This window comes from Eschscholzia californica, unplaced genomic scaffold (genome assembly GCF_041429995.1).
Source record: "Eschscholzia californica isolate CP2 unplaced genomic scaffold, dmEscCali1.0.p SCAF_2, whole genome shotgun sequence".
Taxonomy (NCBI): Eukaryota; Viridiplantae; Streptophyta; class Magnoliopsida; order Ranunculales; family Papaveraceae; genus Eschscholzia; species Eschscholzia californica.
Window position 1 is genome coordinate 10,887,419 of NW_028238309.1, and position 8,532 is coordinate 10,895,950.

Consider the following 8,532-nt stretch of genomic DNA (forward strand, 5'->3'; position numbering starts at 1 on the left):
AGTTGGGGGATGGCAAGTGTATTAACTTTTGGGAAGATGAGTGGTGCCTCCCGATACCTCTTAAAGAGAGATTTCCAGCCATATACTTTATCTCGTCTTCTCAAAAGGAATCAGCCTTTAATCACTTTAACTGCTCTTTAGGAGCTTGGGAGATCAGGACGAGAAGGAATCTTAATGACTAGGAAATCCCAATCTTTGCTAACCTCCTAGGGGTTCTTGATCAGTTTGTGCCATCGGCAGGCAAGGAGGACTCAAGGGTGTGGGCTAAGGAAGGGGAAGAGGACTTCTCGGTTAAAAACTGTTATGCCAGACTTAACCTCAGCCCAGATCCTTCGATCGATCAGTTTGACTTCAGATCCTTGTGGTCTAGTCATATCCCTCCTAGAGTGAGCTTCTTGATGTGGGCAGCAGTCCAGGGGAAGATTCCAACAGTTGATAACCTCAAGAAGCGTGGATGGGTCCTACCTAATAGATGTGGCAGGTGTAAAGAGAATGAGGAATCAGTGTCTCACCTTTTGATTCACTGTTCGGAGGCTGTGAAGATTTGGAACTTTTTTCTTCAATCTATTGGAGTGAGCTGGAGCCTTCCAGCCTCACTAGATCAGCTCATCTCTCAATGGAGGAAGGCTCCAGTGAGGAAACCTAAGAGAGGTCTATGGAACCTTGTCCCTTCGGCTATATGTTGGTGTATATGGAAGGCTAGAAACGAAGGAATTTTTAGGGACTTCATCCCTGCCTTCAAGATAGCGGAGGAAGATGTCTTGGGTGTTCTTTTTCATTGGAGTAGGTCCCTCGGATGGACCAGGTCTTTTTCGTATTTTGATTTTGTGTCGAATTGGGGGGGCATCCTAAGTATGTAATTGTATCAGCTCCCTCTCTTCTTCCCCCTTGTATAGTCCCTTGTATTCTTTTCTCCCATTATTAATTCAAAATTTTCAAAAAAAAAAAAAAAATTCCAAGGCAGAGTAGTACCTGTTAAAATCGATTGGCATATCTCGACCTCATTCTAAACAAATCAACATGACATAATCGATTATAAGAAGAATACCTATTGCACCCTGATGGATTTTGGACCGGTTCATGGATATCGATAATACACGATATATATTGAACTGGTCTGACCGATTCTCACCAAATTCCTAATTCAAAACAAAATCAAACCTAAGTACATCAAATATCAATCATTACATTCATTCACAATAAAACACACAATGAAACGCACAACGGAAAACCCTACATTTGTTTATAGTATAAACCCTAGATTTAGGTAAAAAAAGAGCAAACAATAGACTTTAATCCGTTTGAGCAACACAAAATTAAAAAAATTAAACTGAAACATACAACAAATGTAGAGTTATAGTTCAAATACCTCTTTTCAGATTGGTAGAGAAGATGGTTGGGTTCTAGATTTCGAGATAGATAGAGAGTTAGAGCTTCTCAAATTCTTAGGATCCTCTTTAGCTTATTGAGGAGCTTGGACTAGATTGAGATAGAAATTTCGAGTGATAGTAAATTGCGAGAGAGATTTCGAGCTTGGGTTGAGATCAAGGGAGAAACGGATGAAGAACACTCGGTTTTATTCTGATTTGAGGTTAAAAGTAAGGAAATCTAATTTTTTTATAAAGAGGGTATTTTTGCAAAGGATTTCTCACTTGGGGCAAAATTGCCTAAATGCCCCCAAATCGCGACACTTGAGCAAATTTCCTTAAGGTATTTGTGAACTCCCGACCTTCGCCCCCTTCGCCCACTTAGCTATTGGATGATCATTTAAAGGTGATCATTATATGGACAATCAAATATTTTGTGTAGACAAATGAAAAATTAGTTTTTTTGTATGGACAAGGATTTTTAGGGAGACATTACCTCGATCTATTTCACTCATGCCCTCCAGAACTTAGAGTTTTTATTTTAAGTCCTTCTCATAAACTTTAGGCAACAGTTTACTTCTTCTTTGTCCCCAACAACTAAACTTGTAGAGAGAGAACTTGTAGAGAGATGTTGTTTAACATGGCAAGATGACCAAAAGTATGGTTCAAAAATCTTTCCAAGAGAAAGGTAATTTCATTCAAACATATTGTTGTTGAAGAATCGAATGATAGTATTTTTAACAAAAGCATCAATATGGAAGTGATGGGATCGGTTTTTAGTGTTTTTGAACCCTTGAAACCGAACCAATTCATGGAAGATCTACTACTTATGGAAATCTAGAAATCTTGAATGAGCTCGATCTCTAAGAGGACATCTGTTCGTGTTCCGTGAGAAACCAAAACAAATGTGCCTATAATTTCGTGTCAAACTACAAGAAATTCTTATAACTTCGTGGGAAAGTCTCAGAAAAATAATAAATTTTTGTAAATGTTTTCCACGAAATTTAGGTTACTGTCTCTTTCCCCACGAATTGGCTCATAAAATCTTATTCCTCCAAACTTTAAAAATGAAAATACAAAATAAAATAAAAAAAAGTTAGGGTTTTATTTCATCTATATCATTTATTCCTACTATAGAAATCTCTGTTAAATTTTTTTAAGTGGAGATTTAGGATTTTATCTTCCTCTATCCAGGGGTTCAAATATTTGATTGTCCATATATTGTCCACCTATTTAAGGCCTTATAGTTTTGCCCCCTATCAATAATATATAAGAATAATATTATTGTTATAATATTTTAGGCCTTATAGTTTTGCTCCCTTATAAAATATAAGTCAATAAAGTCAAACATAGTTGATTTAACCAGATCCGAAAAATGTCAAATATGGACAAAATGAGCGACAACAAAAATGATTTTGTTGTGACAAGAAAGTAATCGTCGGAATGCCAAATGGATGGGCATTGTAAACATTGTCAGTCGGATGAGAAGTCATCTCCACTGGGGAGGAATTTTCAGAAACCATATTGTCAGTAACAAATGATTCGCCAGACATGATGAAAAGTGTATGAGAGAGCAGAAACAAAATAATCACGGAGTTGGAAGTCCGGAAATGAGTGAATAGAAAAAAAATATATATACATATAAAAAGCGATGACAGCGACAATTCTGTAGGAAAAACATAAACTGTGACAAATAAAATATTTTCGACAGTACTTTTTTTCTGGTGTCAGAAAACTTAATAGTTCTGTCACAAATATGTGAGAAGATTTGATGGAGACCATCCGGCAATTGGGCCTCACGGCCAGGATATTATGGGGCCCGATGGTCAAGTTGCTATATTAGCATAGTTTCTATATTTTAGTATTTTGAGTTTCTATAATTATGAGTCCTAGCAATCAAGGAAAGTATCCTTAAGTTGTTATCTTCTTTTATTTTCTTTCTCATTTGAGTCTATCTAGGAAATTATAATCTCTATAAAAGAGAAGTCCAGTCTGTCTATTGAATCATTGAATTGAATATCGAATAAAAACCTCCTTGATTGCATTGTTCTTCTTTTATTATTTCAATTAGTCTTGTTTATTTTTAGTTATTTAGCAATGAGTTCTTCTATTATTACGCTTCCGCAACAATCTACATCAGCTGGTATCATGAGCCCACAAAATCCTGATACAAAAAATGAAATTTTTTTTCCCTACCCTTCACCACAACTTCATCTCTCTACCGTTCTTCGTCCCTTCTCCCAAAACCTTCGGATCCTGCAGAAAGACATGACGTTTTCAAATCAAGACTCACCATCAACAATAAGGTGTGTGATTTTATTATTCACAACGGTAGCGAAGGAAACATGATATCACTTCGCCTCGTCAAAGCACTAGGTCTTCCTACTTACGACCACCCTTGCCCGTATAAACTCGGTTAGTTTTCTAACAAAAACGATTTATCGGTTCGCCAACAATGTATATTTACGTTCTCCATCGGTTCTTACTACCACGATTCTCTCTGTTGTGACGTTGTTGACATGGAAAACTGTCATCTCGTCCTAGGACAACCATGGATTTTCGATGTTGATGCCATACGTAGAAATCATAATAATACTTATGAGTTTGTTTGGCGTAAGAAACTTGTCGTCCTTGTTCCGCTTCAAGAAAACCCGACATCGACTATAAGATAAACATGAGGTAACTGCTCCACCCAAAAATTTTGAACCCCCTTCCAAAGATGATTTTGGTTCTGATTCAGGTTCTCAATCTTTTATCGCTTTACCTACCAATAGTGAAACTCATGAATCCGAGAAACCCACAGAAAAAGTCAAACTAGAACCTATTTCAACTCCTTCAACTTGTCTTGTTCCAGTTACACCCTCAACCGACTCAGAGAAATCAAGGAACAAAAAGAACAATTATATTGATAAAGAAGTAGACAGAGAAAGAGAACGAAATAGAGAGAAAAGGAGAGATTTAGAGAGAGAAAGAAAGTTTTCGTCTCCATTCGTTATGGCGTTATATCTTTTATTTGAATCAGCTTCTGGTTACTCTCTGTTAGAAGCACACGTTATCAATGAAATTAGACAAACCACTGAAGTTGTTCGTGACTCAGTTGTTGATCTTAATCGGTTTCTGAAAGTGGTAAAGATCGCTACTCTTCAACCATTTGCTTATACTTTAGATGCTCTCTATCAACGTAATGCTGTCTCTGAAGGGCTAATGACTGAGGAGTTGAAGAACTTTTTGGAGCTGAACTTGCCAAAAGTAAAAGAAGGAAAGAAACTCAAGTTCGGTTTAGGACTTGCCGAGCCAAAGATTGGATCATAATTCAGAAGAAACCAAAATTCCTGGCCAAAACAGCGAGTTTGTTCTTGAACTTCTCCGCGAATACGCTTGCATTGTGACAGGTTCATCAAAAATCTTAAGCCTTCCGATCTGGATAAAGCTCATCTCGGTTTGGGACATAGTTGCAGTCGAGCAAAGGTGAAGTTCAATGTCAACCGAGTTGATAATCTGGTTATTCAGGCTATCTTCCTTCTCGATACCCTCGGTAAAGATGTGAACTCCTTTTCTATGAGAGTCAGAGAGTGGTACTCGTGGCGCTTTCCCGAACTCGCGAAGATAGTGAATGATAACTATCTCTATGCCAAAGTTGCCAACTATGTTGAGAACAAGTTAATGTGGTCAGAAAACAAAATCCCACGCTTAGCTGAGTTACTTGGAGACAAAGACAAAACAAACGAAATTGTGGAAGCAGCAAAGGCATTAATGGGACAAGATTTGTCTCCAATTGACTTGATTAATATTAAGCAATTTGCCCACAGAGTGATGGACTTATCTCAAGACGGGCTTATCTTCCATTCCTTTTTTTTCCGGCGAGCTTTTGCACGAAACAAAGGTCGTATGACTCGTTACCTTGCAAATAAGTGTTCCATTGCCTCCCGTATTGAATGTTTCTCAGAGACGAACACAACCGTTTTTGGCGAAAAGATTCGTGAACAGGTAGAAGAGAGACTTACCGCGCTTGCAGAGCGTGGAGTTCTCATCGTCTTTGTTGCAATGCACAGGCAAATATCTGTCTTCTTCTTTTTGTTTTCGTTACAGACAGAATATGGGGATGATCTTAAAGTTACACTTGAGTGTGACATTAATCGAGTTACTGAGTTAATAACCAAGTATTTTGTTCCAATGTTTGTTACATCAAAAATCTGTTTTCTTAAACCGGGGTTGATGATTGCTACCGAGAATAGGAACGAGGAGCTGTATCGGTTCAAGGCTATTCGAGATAGAGTCGACGATGACACTCCGTTTGCTACACTAATGTATAGTGTAGAACGTTTTCTAGCTGTTTATTTTCAATCCAGTTGTCTTACAAATCATGTCAGAATTGACCAAGTCGAAAGCTTGATGTATAAGAGACTAACCCTTGGAGCAGGAGAGGTTGGAGTGAGTACAGTTGAAGCGATTATACATGGCCACGACTTCGTGCAAATTTTTCTACTGGAATCCTATTTGATCCCGACAAATATGATGAAAATATTCTAAAGATCTTCATGGTTGCTTTTCTTATAAAGTATAATGTGGTCTTCTTCGGATTACTAGATGACGGGCGTTGTCGCAATTTCTTGCACTCTTATACACTACTACTGTTTTTGCAAATATTTCGGCATCAGACGATTCCGATTATGTTTGGTGCTATAGTCTTTCTTTGTCTTCTTCAAATTTCCAGCAACTCTCGCGCAAAGTGGAAACTGAGGATTGCCTCGGTGAAATCATCGTACGTGGTACCACCAATCTTTTCTTTTTCGAAAGGTTCTGGAAAAACTTTCTCCAATGAATTTGAAGTTGGCAATTTAGTTATAGTCTTTCTTTCCAAGCAACGAACTCCAGTCAGCATTTCCAAGAATATCGGTCAGAAGAAGTTTGTTCCTTTTAAGATCCTCACCAAGATTAACGACAATGCGTTTATTATCGATCTTCCACCGAAATTCAACATTTCTTCCACGTTCAACGTCTCTGACATCTTTCCGTACCACCCGGATGAACCTATTTACGACGACTCGGGGACGGGTTCTTCCTCGGTGGGGGAGTATGATGGAGACCATCCGGCAATTGGGCCTCACGGCCAGGATATTATGGGGCCCGATGGCCAAGTTGCTATATTAGCATAGTTTCTATATTTTAGTATTTTGAGTTTCTATAATTATGAGTCCTAGCAATCAAGGAAAGTATCCTTAAGTTGTTATCTTCTTTTATTTTCTTTCTCATTTGAGTATATCTAGGAAATTATAATCTCTATAAAAGAGAAGTCCAGTCTGTCTATTGAATCATTGAATTGAATATCGAATAAAAACCTCCTTGATTGCATTGTTCTTCTTTTATTATTTCAATTAGTCTTGTTTATTTTTAGTTATTTAGCAATGAGTTCTTCTATTATTACGCTTCCGCAACAATCTACATCAAGATTTGATCAAGTTAATTATGATCAGATAAAATGGCCGGAAATGGATGGTATGGGCGTATGGCCGTGAGAAGGTGTATTTGCTTGTTTAAATGTCAATGGAAGTCATAAATGAAACAGTGTGATGTAATGAGGGCTATCACCCTTGAGAGTATGAGTCGATCGATGAAAACTTAAATCGATGGTTTGTGAAACTCAAAGAAAACTTAGAGAAAGTTTGATTTTTTTTTTTTGTTGAAAGAAAACTTCACCTGCTGTGAAAACAAATCAATGGTGAATGTTATGAGAGTGTATAAATCACATATGAGACGCTTTCAAGTGAAATCTGGCCTGATTGCAAGTGATGAGGGTGATTTTAAGTGAAAAACTGGCTTGAAAACTGGTCAAGAAGGTCGACTTACAGTGGACTGTTGTTGAAGACTAAAACAAACCAAGAATTGCTTTGTGCTAGATTTCAATTATAGAATTCAGCAAATCCAATAGTTATGTGTCCGTTCTACTCCCGTAGAAGGCGAATGTCAGACCTAATTAGATATAAAAAATAAATAATTTTCAAAACAAAATCAGCCCTAGTTGGGTCTGATTCTATGAAAGGAAAAGAATGCTAAAGAAAAAAAATTGACGTTTGGGATGATCGAAAATTAATGAGAAAACAAGAATCCCTGCGCACTTTGTAGATTATTAATAAATCCCAAAGAGACGTTATGCTCTGTACCATGTGAAAATTATGTAGTTGCACAAGAATAATTGAGATCAAAAGGTAAAAACTCTATTGATAGGATGATCTGTATTTATAGATCTTTACAAAATAAGAAATTTACATATAAAAAGGAGAAGCAGAAATAAAAATTCTAATTACAAAGAAAGGAAGTATAATTCTATTTATTAAACAATCTAATCATATTTAGAAGGAAATATTCTCTTCAATCTTGCATCCATGAGTTTGGGAGGTACCGCGTGCTATATGTACATCCAAGATTACTCCATTAATATCAAATATTTGATTGTCCATATATTGCCCACCTATTTAAAAAATTTAACCTGAGATAGAGCTTGGGTTGAATATACTCTAATAGCATCAATGATTGTTAGTGTGATATTTCTTCAAGCCTAACAGGTGTTTTGGTTGGGTGTTGAGCTTGTGAGTCTAGCTAGGTTTGCTACCGTATTATATTTACCAATTCTAACGAGTGAGAATGACAACGACCAATATCTACGGGAAAATCTACCAATAATGTTTAATACTATTATTCATTGGGATGTTAGATTACAATGAATATATGTACTTGAACAATTTGGAAATTAGATTAAAATGAATTTGAGTAATTGGATATAGATTACAATGAATTTGTGTACTTGAATTAGGAAACTAAATTTATATTGGTTCTTGTATCTCTGCTAACATGGGAGATTCTCAAATATATCAAAACAATATACAACCATAGATTTTTACAGATTAAGAAATTTTTGGTGCATAGATACTTGGAGTGACAACTTAATCTAGTGTAGAGAGTATCTTATTTTTACCGGCGAAAATGAGTTCAAGTGATAGGAAAGAGTAAATCATTAATAGAGAAATCACGAAATGTACAAAATCCTTCAAAACAAATCAAAGAAATGATGAAGAAAGATAACCCCTAGTGATTTCATTTTACTATAAATTGGTTCTCGGATGTAAACCCAAAATAGGAGTCTAGTTTCTTTTGTTACCTAGAAAAA

At 36.5% G+C, this 8,532-nt stretch overlaps 1 pseudogene; it reads left to right on the plus strand.

Annotated features, from left to right (window-relative positions):
- Window positions 1–4,361: 4,361 nt before the first annotated feature.
- LOC147556166 (nucleolar protein 56-like) lies at window positions 4,362–6,523 on the plus strand (annotated as a pseudogene).
- Window positions 6,524–8,532: the final 2,009 nt, after the last annotated feature.